The sequence below is a fragment of the Musca autumnalis genome, unplaced genomic scaffold, assembly GCF_047663935.1.
Source record: "Musca autumnalis isolate F117 unplaced genomic scaffold, ASM4766393v1 scaffold_2, whole genome shotgun sequence".
NCBI lineage: Eukaryota > Metazoa > Arthropoda > Insecta > Diptera > Muscidae > Musca > Musca autumnalis.
In genome coordinates, this window is record NW_027411755.1 from 81299654 (window position 1) to 81326114 (window position 26461).

Sequence of the window (26461 nt, forward strand, 5' to 3'; positions counted from 1 at the left end):
GAGTTCCGCAGTTTATACATTCGGACAACGCCAAACAATTCATTTCAAAAGAAATGCAAGATTTTTTTGAACTTTTCGGCGTAATTCATATTCGCACTGGCCTGTACTCGCCACAAGCCAATGCGGCTGAACGGGTAAACAGAGAAATAATTTCTAGGATTCGTTTTTATTTAAAAGATCAACCTGATCATTGTAGCTGGGACAAATGCATTCCCCGCATCCTGGGAACTCTACGCATTGATTTTCACTCTTCAATCGAATGCTCTCCATATTACGCCATGTTTGGTCAGAACATGTGCATGCATGGTTCCGCTTATACCCTGTTAGATAAATTAAATATCCTAGTGGATGACACTATAGTCACCAGAACAGACAAGCTTTCCGACATTAGAAATAAAATTTCTAACAATTTGGAGAAGGCACACGAAAAAGCTTCAAGAATTTATAATACCAGGGTGAGGCCCATAACTTATCGAGTTGGACAAGAAATTTTTCGAAGATCTCACAATCTTAGCAGATTTGAAAAGGGTGTTAGCGCTAAATTTACCCCAAAATATGTCAAATGCAGAATAAGAGCAAAAGTTGGTAAAGCCTTATATGACGTAGAAGATCTTCAAGGAAGGCTAATTGGTAGATTCCATGCTGCAGATCTCAAGCCTTAAAACATTCAATGGTCATACTTCATCTCATTAAACCCCTGCACAATCTATAATCAATTGCTGTTTTTTTTCATTGGTACCAGTCAAATAAAAGGTGTAAAACCTAATTATAAATATTTTCTTTTGCCCGGCTTTTCGTGGGTCGAGCCACACGTTTGATCTAATTGAAACTTATTCAATCCTGAAGTATACTGGTGTAAAGCCACTTTTAGAATTATTTTGCCGGCTTTTCGTGGGTCGAGCCACAAGTGCTCTTTGAACATTCAAAAACAAAAAAAAACAATCCTTTCTCCTGTTCGTTACTCAATTTAAAAATTTTCATAACGAAGCAGTTTTGTTAGGGATTTGTTTTGGTCGATTATTAAAAAAACGCTAAAACCACAAAAAAACGCTGCATGTGCATTGACCTGGCATACTCTGCAATGATTTGATTGGCCAATTCATGGTTTTTTTGTCACACATTGCTCTAAGAATTTATTGCCGTTGTGTTTGCATTGCATTGTTTGTGCACATGTATGTGTGTCATTTCGGCTGTCGGAGAGAACAAAAAAAAAAAGTCGGTGGTAGCCGGTGGTAAGGTCGACAAAAATGAACACTTCTTGTTGAGCGTTGGTTAGAGGCAGTCGATTATTAGTTATTTGTCGGACGATGAAGTTTAAAAAAAAAACTTCTTGTTGAACACGGTGGTCGATCGTTGTGTGGTGGTCTATCCATAATAGACATTGTTTGAGAATACTGTACTGCAGCAACAAAAGAAACTTAAAATGGCACGGAAAGTGCAACATTATTGTGTTACATACAAAACACTCAAAATTATTACCTAATATGTGTAAATAAAGAAAATTTAAAACACAACTTAAAAAAGAAAAAAAAAATAAAAAGAAATTCCTTAAACTTAAAAACCAAAGACAAAAGAAACAAATTAAAAACATATATTCTGAAAATACGAAATAAAAGCCTAACCACATATTTGTGAAGAAATATTGTCAAGCAACGCACCCAACAACTAGGTTTTGGCACTTCCCACCCTTTGCCTCTTGGGAAAAGGGACGTTAGTTACGTTAGATGAGTTTTGTTTTTATCTCGTGGAAGAACCAATCATCCAGCAACAACAAAAACTACAATTACCCAGCAGCAGCTATGGCGAAATTAATTATAAGGTCTAGCTTGTAAGTAGATAATAAGAGCTAGATATAAGAAATTATTATATTAAATAAGTGTCAAATCTGAATTAAATATGAATCCCTAATTTTTTATTTCTGAGAGAGAGTAGCTGTACCATGGGCGGTGTTGAGTAACGGCGTTAATTACCGTAATGTTGGGTAGGTAACGGTGAGTTTTTTTTTTGGGGTAACTGTTAAAATTGCGAGTGTGTAAGTTACCATAGGCGTACTTTTAGGGCGGAGAAAATGCACTCCATGTGACAACTACATCGGTCACAAATGAGTTGATGATGTTCGTTTCTCAAGCCAACTGCGTGTGTATTTGTTGTAGAATTTAATTATGTGGTTTTGATATAATAGGCATGTAAACTCCTATGTTACGAGGCGATAACCCGGGATACAGTAACCTCGCCACGGCAGAGCTAGCCGATTAGAACTTGAAACATGCCCTGTATTCGAGATTGTCGAAAATAATTGTTGATCATTTTTTTTTATTGACTCGCTCGTAACATAGATGGCGCCCAACGCAACAAAAACATAATGTAATTTAACCAACGTGAGGCCTTGATTGTTTAATTCAAAGCCAAAGTTTACCCTACCTTTAAACTGGCTGACGTCAAAGTCACATAGTAAGAAAACGTTGTAGATTTTAGGGTAAGCTTGGGCCAAGAATTAACAACATAAATTTATTATGAGATCGAGAAGAAACAACCTACATTCATTTTTTTTCTTCAACATGGCTGAGGATAGATGTTTCCTTCGAAGAATAGGATCATTTAAATCCAGTCATCACATTTCTGACCTTCTTTAAATCTTCAACACCCTCAATTTTGTCTAAGGGCGGTCTGTCAGTCGGTTTTTTATGATACAAAATATTAGAAGTGCTTATGCGGCAGATACACCTTGGGCAGGGTTGAGTGGCAAATCTCGCTTCACTGATCAGTCTGAGCTCAGTGAGTGTTAGTTACTAAGCATTATTGCGGCCAATGAGGCGAGATTTAAATCTAACTGGGGATCTATTGCATAGCCTCTAGATCGACCAAAATATCCATTGTAAATATTTGATAAGTGTCAGAAATGTTTAAATTCCAATACTAAAGATTTTTTTTTGCATTTAGGAAATGATTTGAAAGATCATAGTATATTGCTCAAAGATCAAGTGATCGACACGTTTGATATAAACAGATGCTTTGAGCACAGTCACAAATCACCCAACATAGCATAGCCTCTAGATCGACCAAAATATCCATTGTAAATATTTGATAAGTGTCAGAAATGTTTAAATTCCAATACTAAAGATTTTTTTTGAAATGATTTGAAAGATCATAGTATATTGCTCAAAGATCAAGTGATCGACACGTTTGATATAAACAGATGCTTTGAGCACAGTCACAAATCACCCAACACTGTCAAAAAATGGGCAGCTGCTCTCTCTCTCTCTCTCTCTAAAATAAAAACATATACATCTATTGTAAAACAGAAGAAAATAAAACAACGTGTAGACAAATTATATATAAAAAAAAAAGAAAAAAAATACTACACGATAAAACAAATATACATATATTAAAATAATTAAATTATATTGCTCATTAATTACTTCTCTCAAGAACATATACATTCATTGTAAAACAGAGGAAAAAAATATAACCACATATTCGTGTAGAAAAATCATATATATATAAAAAAAAACAAAATACTACACGTTAATAAAAATTAATATAAATAATTTTTCATGAATAATTATATTTAAGAAAAACCAAGAAAGAAACTTTTGTACATAACCACTATAAGTGAAGTGTGATTGCATCTAAATAGTATATTGAATAACGCACCACCTAATATAAACTTAACTAGAATTAATAATACCTTTCCCTATTGCTTTTGTCAGAATAAGATTTTTCCACACTTCAATTGAATTATATTCCGAAAGATAGTTCAACACATTGATTTTCCGAAAAAAGAAGAAAACGAATTAAAATTTCAGCTTCAAGCTATTAAACTATGTACCTCCGTAGTTCTGCAAATCAGTCTCCTAACAAATTGAACACGTCAAGAGGTCGCGGTAAACGACCCAATACACCTAGCACGTCTTTTTTAAATTCATTTGATTCTACAACCAGTAGACCACGGGTAGTTCATTCTCCACCGGGTTCTTCTAATTTACCCTTGTCTAAATCTATACTAGACGAACCAGTACCACAATTCGTGACATCTCCTTTACCAACGGCTGAAGATTCCGACTCGTCTTCCGATAGCTCAAAGTCGCACATATTAGACTCTGCTAATCCTAATATTGATCCAGTGCAACCTTTTGATAACTCTATAAGCCAAACTTCCACCTTACTAGGTTTTGAAGATATCCCAACTCAGCCAATCATGACCTCAGCACCAACTAGTAACCTGGGAACAGCTGAACCAGGCCTAAATCTTAATAGCTTGTTATCCATATTGGAAAGTATTAGAGGGGATCAGCGCACCCTAGCCACCGAATTGAGTTCACTTAAAGCAACGGTATCGAATTTGCCTCAACGTCCATCACCCCCAGATATGCCTACTGATCGTAATCAGGAAGAAACGGACCCGATCCAAAACTTAGTATCATCGCCGAGAACGAATAGGCCCAAAATAGATGTAGAAAAATGGAAGATAAATTTTGACGGTACAGGGAACGTAGACGATTTTATTTTTAAACTTGACACTCTAATTGAGAGGACTCGTTGCAGTCAGGAACAATTAGAAGCAAATTTCCAAATTTTCCTTAGCGGAAAGGCAGAAAAATGGTATTGGGAATTTGTTAAGAGGAATAATGATCCACCTTATCGCCTTATTAGGAATAGTTTGCTTAAGGAATTTGCAGTGATCGAATCTGATGATCAACTTTTATTGAAACTGCATTCCAGAAGGCAACTGCCTCGCGAATCCTACGATGAATTCCACTCAGCTATATTGGCTATTAGCTACAAAATGAAGGAGCCCCTGCCTGAAGAGCGATTGGTAAACATCATAAAAAAGAATGTTTGTACTGAGCTAAAATTTATGCTTTTCAACTCCGAAGTATCCAATTTGCATTCTCTTAGAGACGTAGCGCGTAAAGCTGAACAAATCATGAAAGAAACAAAATCGGTAAATCCCATAAAAGCAATTGGTCGTCAGGTACACGAATTGGAATTAGAATCTTCTCAAGATGACAATTTAGAGAGTGAAGAGGACCCTCAGATAGAGGCCATCCAATTTTCAGCCCGTTCCAACAAACATGATTATTCCCATATAAAATGTTGGAATTGCTTATCCTTTGGGCACTCTTATATATACTGTCCCGAGGAAACTCCGAATGTATTTTGTTATAAGTGTGGTGAGCGTGGCGTTGCAACAGTTCGTTGCAAGAACCCCCATCCGGGAAACCGGATCGGAGCGAGCTGGCTACCGGGGACACTCGTTCACCTCAACCACCCCCGAGTTCTACTTAGGGCTAAAGAGTAGTCTTCCACAGGAAGACCAATCTGCATTGCCACTATCATGTGATGATGCTTTACCAACAATTCACCAAAATTCCCAGATTGTACCCCAAATTTCCAAACGTATTCTAAATTGCCGCGAGCGATATAAGAAACGTAAGGAATACCGCCGTTTAATTGAGTCCTCTATTCTATGTGGTATATCAGATGAAAGACCTTTTGCAAAAATTTTGATACTGAATGACACTTTTTTCGGTTTGCTGGATTCAGGAGCCAGCGTGTCTGTCCTAGGCATGAATAGTAGAGAGTTCTTAGACCGCCATAAGCTAAAACTTAGACCTTTTAAATCTGCAATCTCCACCGCAGATGGTTCTAAAAACTCAGTACTAGGGCACTGTAAGCTTCCTGTCACCTACAAAGGCGTCACTAAAGACATTGATTTTTATATTGTGCCATCCTTGCGTCAAGAGATATATCTAGGCTTGGATTTTTGGCGAAGCTTTGCCGTTGCTCCCGAGATTATACCTCCCATCGAGTCGGTCGAATTAGAACCTGTCGAAATCAATACTTCTCCATGCTTTCATGAATTATCTCCCGAACAGAATTTGCAACTCCAAGCCGTAATGGCAGAATTTCCGTCTTTTGAAAAACTTGGTCTGGGCAGAACCACTCTTTTAAGCCACCATATTGACACCGGCGACGCTGCGCCAATAAAGTGCAAACATTACCCACTGTCACCTCCCAGGCAAGCAGAAGTATATGGAGAACTCGATCGGTTGTTGCAATTAGGTATAATCGAGGAGTCGAATTCTCCCTGGTGTTTCCCCATAGTGAATGTTCGAAAACCAGGTAAAATTCGACTTTGTTTAGACTCGAGGAAGCTAAACGCCATAACCAAGAAAGACTCTTATCCATTGCCTCATATTAATGGTCTATTGTCTAGGTTGCAGGATACCCAGTTTATTAGTGGGATAGATTTGAAGGATGCGTTTTTCCAAATACCGCTCACTGACTCGTCTAAGGAAAAGACAGCTTTCGCTGTACCCGGTAGACCCCTCTACCAGTACACCGTTATGCCGTTCGGTCTTTGTAACGGTCCTCAGTCTATGAGCCGTTTAATGGATAAATGCATTCCCTCTCGTTTAAGAGAGAAAGTATTTATCTATTTGGACGACCTCCTTGTTTGTAGCGCCACATTCTCTGACCATCTTCAAGTCCTTCGTGAGGTAGCCCAACTGTTAAAGTCTGCTGGACTGACCATTAATGTTTCAAAGAGTAAATTTTGCCAAGCCGAGATAAAGTATTTAGGGTATCGAATAGGGAGAGGTTGCCTTAAGGTTGACCCAGACAAAGTCTCAGCAATTGTTGATTTTCCATTGCCAAAAACCCCCAGACAAGTACGACGTTTTATTGGTATGGCAAATTGGTACCGTACTTTTATCAACAATTTCGCTGATATGTCTGGCCCACTAACTGATTGTTTGCGTGGTGGAAAAGGAAAATTTAACTTAACATCTGAGGCAATAACTAGTTTTGAATTGATTAAAAAGGCCCTTAGTGAAGCACCAGTACTCGCCCAACCGGATTTTTCTAAGGAGTTCATCATCCAGTGTGATGAGTCCCGTGTTGGTGTTGGAGGAGTTTTATATCAGATAGACGAAAATGGTAGGGAGAAGCCAATAGCTTTCGTATCACAAAAATTAAATCGCGCTCAGCGAAATTATACAGTCACAGAACTGGAATGTCTGGCTGCAATTGTTTGTGTGAATCGTTTTAGACCCTACGTGGAGGGATTACCTTTTAGGATCTTAACGGACCATTCGAGCCTCAAATGGCTCATGAGCCAAAAAGACCTGAGCGGCAGATTGGCCCGTTGGAGCCTAAAACTCCAGGGATTTGATTTCCGAATAGAGCATCGTAAGGGTTCTTTAAACGTTGTTCCAGATGCGCTATCCCGTTTTGATGTAGACGCATTAGATATTGATTTGAGCTTCCCCGAAATAAATTTATCGTCGAGCCATTTTGATTGCCCTGGCTATCGTGCCCTTCAGACTACCGTTAAGGAAAATCAAGATTCTTTACCAGACGTTCAGCTTAAAGATGGCAAAGTATTTAAACGCGTTAAGTTCCGCATGGGTGTTTGTAATGAAGAAGATAGCTTATGGAAGCTTTGGCTCCCAAAATCATTAAGAGAGACTGCAATTAAGCTTGGTCACGAAGTAAGTTGTCATGGTGGATTTTTGAAAACTTTGGCTCGCATACGGGAGAAATATTATTGGCCCTCAATGACAAAAGATATTAAACAATATATTGAATCTTGCGATGATTGTAAAATCATTAAACCACCCAACCAAATACTTCGTCCCCCTATGGGCAATTCTTTCAAAACCCTACGACCAATGCAAAGATTATATTGTGATTTTTTAGGTCCTTACCCTTCAACCAGAAATACTTACCTCTTCATTATTCTTGACCACTTCACCAAGTACATATTCCTCAAGCCCATGCCGTCTGCCACGTCCATTAACGTCATTGATTATTTTCAAAATTACCTATTCAACACCTTTGGAGTTCCGCAGTTTATACATTCGGACAACGCCAAACAATTCATTTCAAAAGAAATGCAAGATTTTTTTGAACTTTTCGGCGTAATTCATATTCGCACTGGCCTGTACTCGCCACAAGCCAATGCGGCTGAACGGGTAAACAGAGAAATAATTTCTAGGATTCGTTTTTATTTAAAAGATCAACCTGATCATTGTAGCTGGGACAAATGCATTCCCCGCATCCTGGGAACTCTACGCAGTGATTTTCACTCTTCAATCGAATGCTCTCCATATTACGCCATGTTTGGTCAGAACATGTGCATGCATGGTTCCGCTTATACCCTGTTAGATAAATTAAATATGCTAGTGGATGACACTATAGTCACCAGAACAGACAAGCTTTCCGACATTAGAAATAAAATTTCTAACAATTTGGAGAAGGCACACGAAAAAGCTTCAAGAATTTATAATACCAGGGTGAGGCCCATAACTTATCGAGTTGGACAAGAAATTTTTCGAAGATCTCACAATCTTAGCAGATTTGAAAAGGGTGTTAGCGCTAAATTTACCCCAAAATATGTCAAATGCAGAATAAGAGCAAAAGTTGGTAAAGCCTTATATGACGTAGAAGATCTTCAAGGAAGGCTAATTGGTAGATTCCATGCTGCAGATCTCAAGCCTTAAAACATTCAATGGTCGTACTTCATCTCAATGAACCCCTGCACAATTTATAATCAATTGCTGTTTTTTTTTCATTGGTACTAGCCAAATGAAAGGTGTAAAACCTAATTATAAATATTTTCTTTTGCCCGGCTTTTCGTGGGTCGAGCCACACGTTTGATCTAATTGAAACTTATTCAATCCTGAAGTATACTGGTGTAAAGCCACTTTTAGAATTATTTTGCCGGCTTTTCGTGGGTCGAGCCACAAGTGCTCCTTGAACATTCAAAAACAAAAAAAAAACAATCCGTTACTCAATTTAAAAATTTTCATAACGAAGCAGTTTTGTTAGGGATTTGTTTTGGTCGATTATTAAAAAAACGCTAAAACCACAAAAAAACGCTGCATGTGCATTGACCTGGCAATTCATGGTTTTTTTTGTCACACATTGCTCTAAGAATTTATTGCCGTTGTGTTTGCATTGCATTGTTTGTGCACATGTATGTGTGTCATTTCGGCTGTCGGAGAGAACAAAAAAAAAAGTCGGTGGTAGCCGGTGGTAAGGTCGAGAAAAATGAACACTTCTTGTTGAGCGTTGGTTAGAGGCAGTCGATTATTAGTTATTTGTCGGACGATGAAGTTTAAAAAAAAAAAACTTCTTGTTGAACACGGTGGTCGATCGTTGTGTGGTGGTCTATCCATAATAGACATTGTTTGAGAATACTGTATTGCAGCAACAAAAGAAACTTAAAATGGCACGGAAAGTGCAACATTATTGTGTTACATACAAAACACTCAAAATTATTACCTAATATGTGTAAATAAAGAAAATTTAAAACACAACTTAAAAAAAGAAAAAAAAAATAAAAAGAAATTCCTTAAACTTAAAAACCAAAGACAAAAGAAACAAATTAAAAACATATATTCTGAAAATACGAAATAAAAGCCTAACCACATATTTGTGAAGAAATATTGTCAAGCAACGCACCCAACAACTAGGTTTTGGCACTTCCCACCCTTTGCCTCTTGGGAAAAGGGACGTTAGTTACGTTAGATGAGTTTTGTTTTTATCTCGTGGAAGAACCAATCATCCAGCAACAACAAAAACTACAATTACCCAGCAGCAGCTATGGCGAAATTAATTATAAGGTCTAGCTTGTAAGTAGATAATAAGAGCTAGATATAAGAAATTATTATATTAAATAAGTGTCAAATCTGAATTAAATATGAATCCCTAATTTTTTATTTCTGAGAGAGAGTACCTGTACCATGGGCGGTGTTGAGTAACGGCGTTAATTACCGTAATGTTGGGTAGGTAACGGTGAGTTTTTTTTTGGGGTAACTGTTAAAATTGTGAGTGTGTAAGTTACCATAGGCGTACTTTTAGGGCGGGGAAAATGCACTCCATGTGACAACTACATCGGTCACAAATGAGTTGATGATGTTCGTTTCTCAAGCCAACTGCATGTGTATTTGTTGTAGAATTTAATTATGTGGTTTTGATATAATAGGCATGTAAACTCCTATGTTACGAGGCGATAACCCGGGATACAGTAACCTCGCCACGGCAGAGCTAGCCGATTAGAACTTGAAACATGCCCTGTATTCGAGATTGTCGAAAATAATTGTTGATCATTTTTTCTTTTTTTTTGACTCGCTCGTAACAATATTTTCTCAACAATCATAAAAGGTTTTTTGGCATACCACTATCTAGAAATTTCCAAGACAATATATCTTATATTCCTAAAAATTTTTTGAGAAATCATTTGTGCAAAAACTATTGTACATTATGTAAATGAACATTTAAGAAAAATAGAAAAAATACACATAATATTTTTATACCACCAATGACGCAAATGGTGTCATTTGATGGTGTTCTTCCCAAGAAGATTTTAACAATGTTAATGGCTGTAAACTTATAAGCTTTATATTGTCATTAATTTTTAATTTTATTTGTAAAATTGCCTTAGTTTATATACAGTTAATAAACAGCTTCTTTTAATTTTCCACATAAGGTTTTCTTTAATTTTTTCCAAATCACACATTCACTTTCTTACACAAAACGCTTCTTTTTCTTATTCCTTGTATTGGCGGCTTCTGTTGGATCTGTTGGCTTCTATAGTTGCTTCAAAATGACTTTGGCTTCGAAATGAAGATTTCTATATACGTATTGACAAACAATAACGGCACTTTTTAATGATGTTAATATTTGCAATAAACCGAGTTTTTTTCGATTTGATGGCTGGTGATTTGTAGACGATTTGAGCCGACAAAATCGGCGGCGGCTTGACTCGTAAAAAATAAGAGGCGGCTCTATATACCTGAATCAGTACGTTTGCGTTGTTGCACGTGTGCATTGTTTTCAAACCATTGACAAAAATTTACGCCCATAAATGTGGTTTCTGTGAAAATCATCCATACCAGGTAATCAATGGGCCTCACTAATTTCCTTTAATTATGAGAATCATAAAAAACGTCAACGTTTTTTCCAAAGAGACACATTCGATCGAAAATGGGATACCTGCACCTAATTGTGAATAAAAAGATATGATTTTATTCACAAAATTATAATTTCGAAGTGGTTGTTCATGGCTTTTTTGAATAATTAATACGAATAAAATTTATTTTAGTAATTAACATGCAAATGTTTATATATACCTGCTACAGAAAATCATTCATGAGAAAAAAAATGCAAAAAGTCATAACCCTAACGTATTTGTTTATCTTTTGGTGGATCACCACTTGTCATACAATAAGACCGCATCCTCACGTCGCCTCTTCGTCTCTCCGTATATTTTACTATTGACGTATTAGATTACATGTATATGGCATTAACACAACTCTGTTAAGTAAGGTGTTTTTTACTTTGTAAATTTTAGGAAGATCTGTTCAGTGGTGTTCGGCTCGATAAACTTCAAACATATATATATATATATATATATATATATATATATATATATATATATATATATATACATATATATATATATATATATATATATATATATATATATATATTCCAATTTTGACCTAATTTGAAAGATATAGTGCGTTTGGACGAAAATATATATGGGAACTATATTTAGATCTAAACCGATTTCTAAATTGGACATACGTATCGTGTTTGGTACACCATATATACGAAATCGGCCGAAAATATATATGGGAGCTACATATATCAAAATCTGAATATATATATATATATATATATATATATATATATATATATATATATATATATATATATATATATATTCCAATTTTGACCTAATTTCACAGATATAGTGCGTTTGGACGAAAATATATATGGGAACTATATTTAGATCTAAACCGATTTCTACATATATGTATAATTTTCCAAATTTATTTCTAGACCAAATTAGGTCACACATTCCAAATTTCATTGAAATTGGACATACATATCGTGTTTGGTACACCATATATACGAAAGCGGCCGAAAATATATATGGGAGCTACATATATCAAAATCTGAACCGATTTCAATGAGATTTGGCAAATTTATTTCTTAAGCACATTCTGTCACATATTCCAAATTTCATTCAAATTTAATATACATAATGTGTTTGGTGCATCATATATATGAAATCGGCTGAAAATATATATGGGGGCTATATCCAAATTTGAACCGATTTCAATATAATTTGTCAAATTTATTTCTTAACTTAACTTAAATTGATCTTACATACCGTGTTTGGCGCATCAAATACATAAAATCGGGCGTCACCATATGTATATTGGTGCTAAATCCAAATCTGAACAAAGTTTAATATAATTTGGCAAATTTATTTCTTAACCAAATTCCGTCACACATGCCATATTTCTCTGAAATTAGACATACATATGGTGTTTGGTGCATAGAATACATGAAATCGGCCGAAAATATATATGGGAGAGTAGGGTTTAACTACGGTATGTTAATCAATTTAATGGCATCTCAAGAATTCATTTACCTACAGGCAATAAAAATTGGCGGTACGTGACCTCCTTTTGTTTATATTAGAATAAAGTATATGTTGTTGTTGTTTTATTTAAAATAGGATGTGCTTTTTAAAAGGTTGATTAATGAGCAATAAACTAGTGGAACGTGATCACCCTTTCTATTTAAATTAGAACAAAGTATATGTTGTTGTTGTTTTATGAAAATAAGAAAGTAATAATGAAGATAATTAATATTCTGACACATTATAAAGAATAAAATAAGGTGGGAAAATATTATGTTATTATTTAATAAAGAAAAAAATTGGGAAACTTGTGGCACGTGAGCACCTTTTTTAATATAATTGGAATAAAAATCATGTTGCTGTTACATTATTAGGAAAATAATAAGGGGAAGGTGTAATAAAGGAAAAGTGTTACGAATCTTGTCATACTGTCATATGAATACTAAAGAGTAAGATCAATGTTTCCATCAAACGATCACTATTGAATATTCTAAAGATCGATGTTTCCATCAAACGGTTATCATTGAATATTCTAAAGAAAACACATTGAACACTTGGGTTGTTAGAAGGAAATAGTGGAAATGTACTCATTATTAGTCTGGTTGTGGGTTTTTGTTAATATGATAGTTGATAGACATCTAGGGTAAGAAGTGAAAGAATAGTTTAACCTATTGTGTGCGTCGCAAGAGAGCTTTGTAGTTGTTATGTAATGAAGGTGTAAGAAAAAAAGGTTAATTTTGTGAGTGAAAATTATTAATAAAACGTCAATTTTTTCAACTATCTAAATGTTATTGATGATGTGAAGTTAAATTATATTGAATTTTTATGTAAAGTGTGGAACTGTTAAATGCTTAGGTTACTAAGATTTAAACAAGTTGCAATGTTAAAGAATGTTTATAGAAATTTTAGAATCTTTAGAACGTTTAAAACCTAGTCCCCCGCTCGAAATCTATATCAATCTTAAAGAAAACATGAACTCATTATGTGCACATACATAGGACTGGAACAAGGATAGTGACATCTGTTAGTATCCATGTTGCAAGACATTAATGAAGAAGTGGCAGGAAACATGATATACAAAAATAAACCTATGGAGCAAGATGTTATACCCATGGAGCTAGAGTCTATACATATGGAGCAAGAAGCTAAGAATATTATGGAAGAAGTTCTATCAATAGAAACAACTCAGGATACAGATAATTCTTATTTAAAGCCCTCGGGAGAACCTTCTTCAGAAACTGTACAGAAGTCAGCATATACATACAACAGTCGGAAACTACATGAATAGGACGAAGATGATAAAGAATTCATGCAAACACAACCAACACTTTTGGAAGACTCTAGCAATTGGGAAGAGAGTATGGAAGAAGAAGAAGAAGCAGACAGTGCAATAGAACGAAATGTATTGCTATCTGAAGAGAGTATTCCATTCTCACAAAACTGGCAAATCTTAACAAAGGGCTGGTTGAATGAAGTTATAGGAGGAGAACACACGCAAGAATTTATTAATATTCCACCTGAGGAGATAGAAAAGCAACTTGTAAATGCTGACCTTAACACAATTAGAGTATATGTAATAAAAAATTACCGCATTTTAAAAGAAATAGGTTTATCTGATAATAATATGTCACTAACGTTTCCAGACTTATGTCTGGAAACGTTATATATATATATAGAAATAAAATGAAAAATATGTAATGAAATCTATTTTTTGTCTTTTAATTATTATTCCGGAGTGATAGAGAAAAACATATATAGAATGAGAAAGAAATTGTTTTGATAAAATAAAATAGATCACTATTGAATATTCTAAAGATCGATGTTCCCATCAAAGGGTCATCATTGAATATTCTAAAGAAAACAAAGTGAAAATTTGGGTTTTTAGAAGGAAGTGGTGGAAATGTACTCCTTATTATTACGGTTGGGGGTTTGTGTTAATATGATAGTTGATAGACATCTAGGGTAAGAAGTGAAAGAATAGTTTAACCTATTGTGTGCGTCGCAAGAGAGCTTTGTTGTTGTAATATAATGATGTAATAGGTGTAAGAAAGAAAAATATTAATTTTTTAAGTGAAAATTATTAATAAAACGTGCATTTTTTCAACTATCTAACTGATATTGATAATAAGAAGTTAAATTATATCGAATTTTTATGTTAAGTGTGGAATTGTTAAATGCTTAGGTTACTAAGATTAAAAATAGGGGCAATGTTTAAGAATGTTTTATAGAAATTTTAGAATCTTTAGAACGTTTAAAACCTAGTCCCCCGCTCGAAATCTATATCAATCTTAAAGAAAACATGAACTCATTAAGTGCACATACATAGGACAGGAACATGGATAGTGACATCTTGTTAATATCCATGTTGCAAGACATTAATGAAGAAGAGGCAGGCAACATGAAATACAAAAATAAACCTATGGAGCAAGATGTAATACCCACGGAGCTAGAGTCTATGCATATGGAGCAAGAAGCTAAGAATATTAAGGAAGAAGTTGTATCAATAGAAACAACTCTGGATACAGATGATTGTTATTTAAAGCCGTCGGGAGAACCTTCTTCAGAAAATGTACAGAAGTCAGCATGTACATATAACAGTTGGAAACTACATGAATATGACGAAGATGATAAAAAATTCATGCAAACACAACCAACACTTTTGGAAGACTCTAGCAATTGGGAAGAGAGTATGGAAGAAGAAGAAGCAGACAGTGCAACAGAACGAAATGTATTACTATGTCAAGAGAGTTTTCCATTCTCACAAAACGGGCAAATTTTAACAAAGGGTTGATTGAATGAAGTTATAGGAGGAGAACACACGCAAGAATTTATTAATATTCCACCTGAGGAGATAGAAAAGCAACTTGTAAATGCTGACCTTAACACAATTAGACTATACGTAATACAAAATTACCGCATTTTAAAAAAAAATGGCTTAAGGTTTGTGTGATAATAATATGTCACTAACGTTTCTAGACATAAGTAATATATATATATATATATATATATAATATATATATATATATATATATATATATATATATATATATATGAAGGATAGTGACATCTTGTTAATCTCCATGTTGCAAGACATTAATGAAGAAGAGGCAGGAAACATGAAATACAAAAATAAACCTATGGAGCAAGATGTTATACCCATGGAGCTAGAGTCTATGCATGTGGAGCATGAAACAATAGAAACAACTCAGGATACAGATGATTGTTATTTAAAGCCGTCGGGAGAACCTTCTTCAGAAAATGTACAGAAGTCAGCATATACATACAACAGTTGGAACCTTCATGAATATGACGAAGATGATAAAGAATTCATGCAAACACAACCAACACTTTTGGAAGATTCCAGCAATTGGGAAGAGAGTATGGAACAAGAGGAATCAGACAGTGCAACAGAACGAAATGTATTGCTATCTCAAGAGGGTTTTCCATTCTCACAAAACGGGCAAATTTTAACATAGGGCTGGTTGAATGAAGTTATAGGAGGAGAACACATCCAAGAATTTGTTAATATTCCACCTGATGAGATAGAACAGGCACTTCTAAATGCTGACCTTAACGCAATTAGACTATATGTAATAAAGAATTACCTAATTTTAAAAGAAATAGCTTTAGTTTTATCTGATAATAATATGTCACTAACGTTTCTAGACTTATGTATGTAAATATATATAAATATATATATTTTATTACATATATATATATAATATGAAAAATATGTAATGAAATCTAATTTATATCTTTTATTTATTATTCCGGAGTGATAGAGAAAAACATATATAGAATGAGAAAGCAAATGTGTTGATAATATAAATAGCTCTTGGTAGTCTGTTTAAACTCACAGTTTAATATCAAGACTTCACAAACATGGATTTAGTCAACTCATTCAACTTTTTAAACTTCAAAAAACCCTTAAGTATGAAGGTAATGAGGAATATAATATTAGTGGAGCATATTAGACGCAAACCAAATACGGCAAGAAGATAGTTTTAAAGTTGGATGCATCGATTCTTTATCTGCCTGCGAAATTCCTTTCCCTAGGAGACGAAGCTATAACTCAGTTGAGTGAAGGAGGATTTTCGATCGCAAAAATACTTTTACGCAAGGGGGCTGACAACACTTCATACAAGCTGGAATTAAAACAAATACCAAGAGGATGCTTTTATTCTTCTTATATACCATAATAATATTTTACACATACACATATAAATAAATACAATATATTTAAAATAAGTTATGATTTTTTTTCTATAAAGATGAATTCAGCCATCATAATTTTTGTTTTAAAAGTAAGTTTCACTGTGAGGATGTACTGCGCTGATATTCAGAAATCAAAATCACAAAGGTTCATGCAAAACGTTTTTCATAGAGAAGATGAACGATTGAAGACATTTAATTTGTGGCCAATAAAAAGCATTAAACCTGGAGATTTTGCAATGTTTGGATATTATTATACTGGTGAAACTGATAAAGTTATATGCTATTTCTCTGGAGTGGAAATAAGTGGTTGGAATGAAAACGATTCACCTATTTTATGAACATATACGTTGGTCTAAAAACTGTCCACTTATGAGAAGACAAAAACCAATAACATACACCTGAATGAATATGAACTTAATAAACTACTGCCAGAAATAAGTTATGATGTATGTGGAGTACGTATACCTATTCCGGAAGAAATTCTTTTTACAAAGTCAAGTTCAAAAGCATTTGTTAAAATTAAAAATTTATTTTTTATATTTTTGATATTTATAATAATGTTCAATATATTTGATTGGTATATATATAAAAAATTATATGTTAAATAAAACACTTTTTATTATATTTATAGTTTATTCTTTATTGGTCTATTAAATTAGTTTTACAATAACTCTCTTATAATAGTTTTAAAATTATATTTAACATAAATAATAGTAAATAAACTATAATTATTTTTTTAGATGCGCTCCTTATTCATTAAAAATTTCCAAACATAAATGTTGCCTGCGAAAAACAAAATAATATTCGTGCATACTTTTGTACGGGGAGACATAGAAACATAGACTCCTTCTATTTATGTCAAACATATACACGAATTCCCAAACATCTTGTGAGAGATAATGCTTACTTTATTATTGTTTTCAAACAAGATTCCATTAATATGAAGCATATATTTAATGAACATGTTGGTGGTGATATGTCATTTAATAAGTTTACAGACATGTGTCGAGAATGTTGGAAAGAAAAATATGAATTTTTGGTTATAAGTAAAGATGATAGCATTGCCAATGGTAGCTATAGAAATGGATTTGACATATTCATTCATATTTAGTAATCATTAGTACTTCGAATAAAACATATCTTTCTTAACTGTTTAAACTGATCGGTTCAACACAAACTTCTCTATTTGAAACCGACCTATTTAACGTAAACCACCCTATAAAAACCGCTTTAACCAATCAGTTCAACAACCTATGTTTAACTGCTTAAAACCTGTTTAGCTCTTCAATCAATCAGTTTTAAAATGGATGAGAACTTATTAAAAGAACTCATTAAATCCAGGAGCATTCTAAAAAGAAAATTACAATCAATTAAGGATGGAGAAGAAGATATGGGGAGACGATTACAATACACATTCAAACCTACAGTAAAACCATTGAATGAAATGGTTAAATTATCACATTTGAATTTAAATGAAACCAAAAAATCTATTAACTCAATCAAGAAAGAAAGTGAAGTCAAATATGAAAAAGAACATGATACAAAAAAAAATATCAAGATGATTCTAATGATGAAACGTTTTATTCTGAAGACGAGGAAGGAGAAGGATCAAAAAAAGTGGATGGGGCTGTAAGCCTATCCTTATTATTTGACAATAAAACATTCGATTCAATATATGGTTCTCAAAGAGAAGAAAATGGTGATTGAAAATTCGGAAATAGTAAGCTCTACTTTGTTGATGATAAAGTTAGGATTGGAAACCAAACATGGGCTCTCTCACATATTTCATAAAGACCCCAGTGATTTCGATCAATTTGAATTGGATATATACAAGAAAATATTAGAAAATACATGTGTACACAGAAGAAATTTTGATCCTATCGGACAAATAAGAGGTAACCGTGGTTCAAAGTATGCTAAAATAATTAAGAAAATGTTTCAATCAACTCACACAGGTAAAAGTAAATCTCAGAAGACCAAACTATATATATTGGGACGATCCTAATGAAATAGTCGAACGTTTAAATTAATTGATAGCATCCAAGAATGCTGGACATATCAAGACTATGAAATAATGTCGACAATCGAAGAATTAAGAGAAGCTAATATAATACACTAACATTGAATAAATAGCATCAATTATGAAATGAGCGTCGATAAATTCGGTCACTATTCCAACTCTAATAAATTTAGAAAAAATGCTTACAAATTTTTTGGAAATGCTATTGATCAGCATAATAACCTAAAACCAACATAAAAAAATAATAACCTGACATCGCCGTCAGAAGACAACGACGCTGTCAACAAAGCTTACTTACAAAACAAAATTCTACATTCTCAAGAAATAATAAGAAGAGAGTTATCATCGAAAGTATAAAATTTACGAAATGAAATAAACCGCATAAAAAGAGATATTAGAAAAATTAAAGATGTTCAAAGCATGGGGTCTTTAATGTCATATCCACAGAATATTATCCTGAATAGAGATCTTAACATAATAAAGAATGGAGAAGAGGGGTATTGTAAGTGAATTACGTTCTCAAGCCAGGAAGAGTTATAACAAAGGGTATTGATGATTTATGGCAAGCTGATTTAGTTGAAATGGGGAATTATTCAACCATAAACAATGGATACAAGTTCCTGCTAACAGTTGTTGATACATTCTCCAAATATGCCTGGGGTGAAGCAACTAAAACCAAAAACGCTAATTATGTCTGCATCGCATTTACAAAAACAAAAACACTTGCAAACAGATGACGAAAAGAATTTTTTATTAAGGATTTTAAAAAGCTAACACAAGAATATTCTATAAACCATTATTCCACATATAGCATAATGAAAGCTTCAATTGTGGAGAGATTTAATAAAACATTAAAATCGAAAATGTGTAAGGAATTTTCCTATAATGGTACATATCACAGGATTGATACATATAGAAAACTGGCCGATGAGTACAATAGAACCAAACATCGAACTATAAAAATGGCGCATATTGAAGTAACTAAGAAAAATGAGCAGATGCTACTGAATACCGTTTTCAGTAATATGAAAATATCCCCCCAATATAAATATCGTGTGGGGGATTATGTTCGAATAAGTAAATATAAAAATATCTTTGGGAACGGATATACACCAAACTATAGCACTGAAATATTCCGTATCAAATCCATTCAAATAACTAACCCAGTTACATATATTTTGGAAGACTATGAGGGTAACCCCATTAAAGGTGGATTCTATAAAGAAGAAATCAAACGCACTTGTTTTCCAAGCACTTACCTTGTTGAGAAAATTTTGAAAACCAAAGGTGATAAGGCGTACGTTAAATGGTTGGGGTTTTCAAACCTCCATAATTCTTGGATAAATAAAAATTATGTATTATAAGAAATATAATTCTATACCAAATGTGTATTTTGATAATAATTTATTTCACATTGGAGAACAAGTCATTGAGATTCCTATTGGTTCATATGAACTTGGGGATATTGCTGAATACACTCCGGTTCATCTGAATAGAACCAACCAATATTTGCTTACAAGTACCGTTATATCTGGCGATAGGAGAGGAATTGTACATTATGGTTTTGTGGACATGTAGAGTATGTAGTAGCCGATATTTTCAATACCTAACATGTTTCACATATGCGTTATAACGTGTATGACATGTTTTAATGGTTCAACAGGATAGAACCACCAAAGAATTTGCACAAATCCTTCGTCGGATGTGGAAAAGTAAAAGAAAAGAACAACTTATAATTAAAAATAAAAGCTGTGAGCGTCCATTGTCCAAAACTATTAGGCAAAAAAAATTGTATTAGGGTCTTGGAATATGATGAAAATCTGTGCTTAGAGCTCCAAACAATATTCTTATGAAGAAATCGATAGAAACAATTTAAAGAGTCAAAATTGTATACTGAATTGGGTTTAATATTTTCAAGAATGCAACAAAAGTACAAAAAAGTTACATTTGATAGCTTTATAAGTACGAAACAGTAGAAATATGGTAAAAATAACTCAAATTTCTTCCTTTCCAATTCAGTGATTTATATTTTATCTGAGGAAAATGAATATAAATCGATGGGTTCCACGCAGTTTCGTTGGCCGTGGACACTTACAGGTCCAAAAAATAATGAAAATCCAATCGTCGAACGCTTCATGTCACCATCAAGGCTTTGAAGTTTCAAACGATCCTAAGACGTTTGATGTACACAAACAACTTAGTGATCATCCAGAGGTTAACATTATAGGAAGAAAAGTATTTAATGTTGATGGCTTTGATGTTTACACCTTTTTACTCATGGTTTATGTATCGAAAAAATATTTCTGATCCGTGATTACACAAGAAAGAGCGCCTTTGTTTCAGTGCATTTTACGTTACGCAATATCTTCTAAATCAAAGCCCTTATGGTGACATAAAACGTTCGGCGGTGTGATTTTCTTTATTTTTTGGACCTGTAGATGTCCACTGCCAACGAAAGTGGGTGGAACCCATCGATTTGCATTCGCTTTCCTGGGGAAAAAAATATAATTTTTTTTATTGGAATGGCAGAAATTTTAGTTATCTTTAGCATATTTCCTCTGTTTCGGACTAATATACCCATCAAATGTGACTTGTTTGTAATTTTATTGTGGCTATGAAAATTTTATACACAATTTAGTATAAAATTTTGACTTTATAAATTATTTCTACCGATTTCTGCATAAGAATATATTTTGGAGCTCTAATAATCGATTTTCATCAAATTCCAAGACCCCAATACAAATTTTTTGCACAATATTTGTAGGCAATCAGCACTCACGGCATTTATTTATAATTATGAATAGTTTTTTTGTAAAATTTTACCACATCTGACAAAGGATTAGGAAAATTCTTAGGGTGGTTCTATCCATGAAAACATGCTAATATTTTCACATTTTTCAAAAAAGCGATTAAAAAGTACCATTATTACGCATATGTGAAACATGTTAGGTATTGAAAATATCGGCTACTAAATACTCTACATGTCCACAAAAATATAATTTACAATTCCTCTCTTATCGTCAGATGTAACGGTATTTCTAAGCAACTATTGCTTGGTTGTATTCAGATGAACCGGAGTGTATATTAAATTAGCATTTGATAATCAATACAATACTAAGGTTATTGAGGTTGTCACTAATAATAATACTCTTAAACATGAAGTATTTTCATCACACGATTCAATCAATTTTAATCAAGAACGATCAAAATTTTATCTCTTTGGATTTGCAGGTGGTGTCCTAATACCAGGTAGCAACTCCCTGTAAGTATTTTGAAAGTAAGCGCAATACAGTTTCAATGTGATATAACTACTGGAGCATATATGAATAACACACCTGTACATACGTTACACGAATTCGGAATAAATGTTTCTCCAGGATATAAAATGGATGAGATACCTAGTAACATGATTTATTTGCCTGTGAATGCGAAAAAATAAGCCCACTTAAAGTTTGGAAATCAGACCGAGAATAACGTCTAATAACTTTTCGTGGTGAAGAAATTACTCTGCGACTGCATTTGAGATCTATAGCAAAATGATTGTCTACAATAAATATATGAAAAAACAGAAAGATTCACCCATTCCAGTAAAGACAATCAAACCTATAACACGATCGCTTACGGAAAAAAATAAACAATTTTTGAAATCAATTAATCTTCATTTAAAGGAAAATGTCTGAAATATTGAACGTTGAAGACGTACCCTACTCGGATGACAACATTATCAAAAAAGATTATCATAGCTATGTATCCTATATTCGCTCTTTTAAAAATAATGATGAAATAAGAATTACAATACAAAATCAAGAGGAGATTTGTCAACCAATGCTCGTTTACGCAATAATTGCGTTGCACACTAATTTGATGAAATACGATATGAGTTGATTGTATTGAAATTGATCGTACGCGCTACCTAGGAGCTTCGAGTACTATAAAAAATTTTGTTTCACTTACAAGCATTGAGAGCAATATTTTGAGAAATGCTGGCTGGAGTAATGGCACCGATATAAATATGGGTGTTTTCAATTTTTGTATACCCCTTAAAATGCTTTTGGGTTTTGCAGAAGATTATAATAAAGTAATATTAAATAGCTAACATGAGCTTATTATGTTGCGGAGCTCAAGCAATCAAAGTGCCTGTCATTCCCTAGATCCGAAAGGGAAGTTAAATTTACAAATAAACAGCATAACATGGAGAACACCTCACATACGTTTATCGGATCCATCAAAGCTGCAAATTATTAAAATTATAAACAATGGAAAGCCTCTTTCTATCGCTTTTCGAAGTTGGGATTGACATTTAAATCAAAAATTTCAAGGTTCAACTAGATGTCATTGGATTGGAGCTCTAATAATCGATTTTCATCAAATTCCAAGACCCCAATACAAATTTTTTGCACAATATTTGTAGGCAATCAGCACTCACGGCATTTATTTATAATTATGAATAGTTTTTTTGTAAAATTTTACCACATCTGACAAAGGATTAGGAAAATTCTTAGGGTGGTTCTATCCATGAAAACATGCTAATATTTTCACATTTTTCAAAAAAGCGATTAAAAAGTACCATTATTACGCATATGTGAAACATGTTAGGTATTGAAAATATCGGCTACTAAATACTCTACATGTCCACAAAAATATAATTTACAATTCCTCTCTTATCGTCAGATGTAACGGTATTTCTAAGCAACTATTGCTTGGTTGTATTCAGATGAACCGGAGTGTATATTAAATTAGCATTTGATAATCAATACAATACTAAGGTTATTGAGGTTGTCACTAATAATAATACTCTTAAACATGAAGTATTTTCATCACACGATTCAATCAATTTTAATCAAGAACGATCAAAATTTTATCTCTTTGGATTTGCAGGTGGTGTCCTAATACCAGGTAGCAACTCCCTGTAAGTATTTTGAAAGTAAGCGCAATACAGTTTCAATGTGATATAACTACTGGAGCATATATGAATAACACACCTGTACATACGTTACACGAATTCGGAATAAATGTTTCTCCAGGATATAAAATGGATGAGATACCTAGTAACTTGATTTATTTGCCTGTGAATGTGAAAAAAATAAGCCCACTTAAAGTTTGGAAATCAGACCGAGAACAACGTCTAATAACTTTTCGTGGTGAAGAAATTACTCTGCGACTGCATTTGCGATCTATAGCAAAATGATTGTCTACAATAAATATATGAAAAAAACAGAAAGATTCACCCATTCCAGTAAAGACAATCAAACCTATAACACGATCGCTTACGGAAAAAAATAAACAATTTTTGAAATCAATTAATCTTCATTTAAAGGAAAATGTCTGAAATATTGAACGTTGAAGACGTACCCTACTCGGATGACAACATTATCAAAAAAGATTATCATAGCTATGTATCCTATATTCGCTCTTTTAAAAATAATGATGAAATAAGAATTACAATACAAAATCAAGAGGAGATTTGTCAACCAATGCTCGTTTACGCAATAATTGCGTTGCACACTAATTTGATGAAATACGATATGAGTTGATTGTATTGAAATTGATCGTACGCGCTACCTAGGAGCTTCGAGTACTATAAAAAATTTTGTTTCACTTACAAGCATTGAGAGCAATATTTTGAGAAATGCTGGCTGGAGTAATGGCACCGATATAAATATGGGTGTTTTCAATTTTTGTATACCCCTTAAAATGCTTTTGGGTTTTGCAGAAGATTATAATAAAGTAATATTAAATAGCTAACATGAGCTTATTATGTTGCGGAGCTCAAGCAATCAAAGTGCCTGTCATTCCCTAGATCCGAAAGGGAAGTTAAATTTGCAAATAAACAGCATAACATGGAGAACACCTCACATACGTTTATCGGATCCATCAAAGCTGCAAATTATTAAAATTATAAACAATGGAAAGCCTCTTTCTATCGCTTTTCGAAGTTGGGATTGACATTTAAATCAAAAATTTCAAGGTTCAACTAGATGTCATTGGAATGTGAAATTATCAACTAATAGAGAACGACCACGCTTTATACTACTCGCTCTAGAAAAAAAATGAAAATTTATCTACTCCAATTTAGTTAACGTAAAGATTCACTAAAATTCGGATACATATCCATATGAAGATTTAAACCTGTAACTTGATGAAAATAGATATGCAGTATTGTATGATATGTATGCTAAATTTTAACAAAACTATTATTTAAAAGAACCACAACCAATTTTATAATGGGAAAAGTTTAAAGGTACCCCAATTGCTGTAATTGATGTTAGCCACCAAAATGAAGTTGTTACAACTGGCCCAATAGATGTGAAACTGGAATTTGAAACGAGTACAAAAATTCCTACTGGAGTATCCGCATATTGCTTAATACTTCATAGCCGACTTGTTGAATATAATCCATTAAACGGAATTGTTCGAAAAATTATGTAACTATATTCACCTTAATTATTTAATGATAATAAAAAAACAAACACATTTTTTAAAAAAAAAAAAATATCACAGTGTTTTATTTAACGTTTATATACATATTTACAAAAGTTAAAAATATATTAAATAATTAAAAATACTTAATTATTAAATAGATCCGAATCGATATTCACTGCTTAATTTAATAGGTTCATAAAATTATTCTCCAGCTCTATACCAACATGGCCCCAAGCATATGTGCTTATTTTATCCTGCCCTTTCATTCTTTTAGTATCTTTGAAGCTAAAACCACCTTATGCAATTCATTCGTATAAATTTCATGCAGCTTTGATCTGAAGTGTAGGCTAGTATCACCCGTTATAACCTCATTGAATAAACTATTTTTATAGTCAGCAATATTATATCGCGCAATAACACACTTTTTTACACCCTTTGCTTTTTTTACTTCATTCCCATCGTCTACCGTATACAAATACATTTTTGGACCTAAACCGACAAATTCTAGCATTATTTTCCCACTATTTTCATCCTTCATCATACCAATGACTTTTTTATTGCGACGGGTTATTTCATAAATATTATTCTCCGGATACGAAGATATATTGATGAATATCACCTCTTATGTCCGCATAAACATCTTCAGTATATAGTACATATTAAGGAATCTGTATCCATGTAATTCAAAATTACACTTTCACCAAACTTTTTCTTCATATATTCATAATGGAAATCATACATTTTCCATTTAGCCAGTTCTATTATACAGAATCCTAGATATATTGGTTTATCATACGTAACATTCATTCGTTCCATTTGAACAGCCCAAAGATCGTCAGTAAATTGTGTAATATTGTGAAAATTGGGGTTTGCTATTAACGATGTAGCCCCAGTTTATTACAATTAGAATCTAACCACTCTGAAACAAGTCTTATGTCTTTACGCTTATCAATGTTCTCCATTGTTTTACCAAATACAGAATTAAGATATTCATAGCAGAATACACCTTTCCTTCTCATTAAACGAAATTCTTTGTCATTATGGAAATGTTTCCGTATAGCAAACATATCCGATTCTACACAATAGCTTGCTAGCGCATCTAAGGTAGGTGGCATCAATTTAAAAGAGCCTAGAAATCTATATTCTAATTGCTCATGTTCACTAAATTTAATTATATGAGATAATGAAATATATTTTTCTTTATTCTCAGGAATAATCTTTGTCGTCCCTTTTATGGAACCCAAAAACTCTTTTACAAATAGATGACAGTCGTATGAAGAAAAATTATTCAAAAAATCGGTATGAAGTTAGGAATAACATAGTTCAAGTTGCATTGGTTATGTGCAGCTCCCCTATAT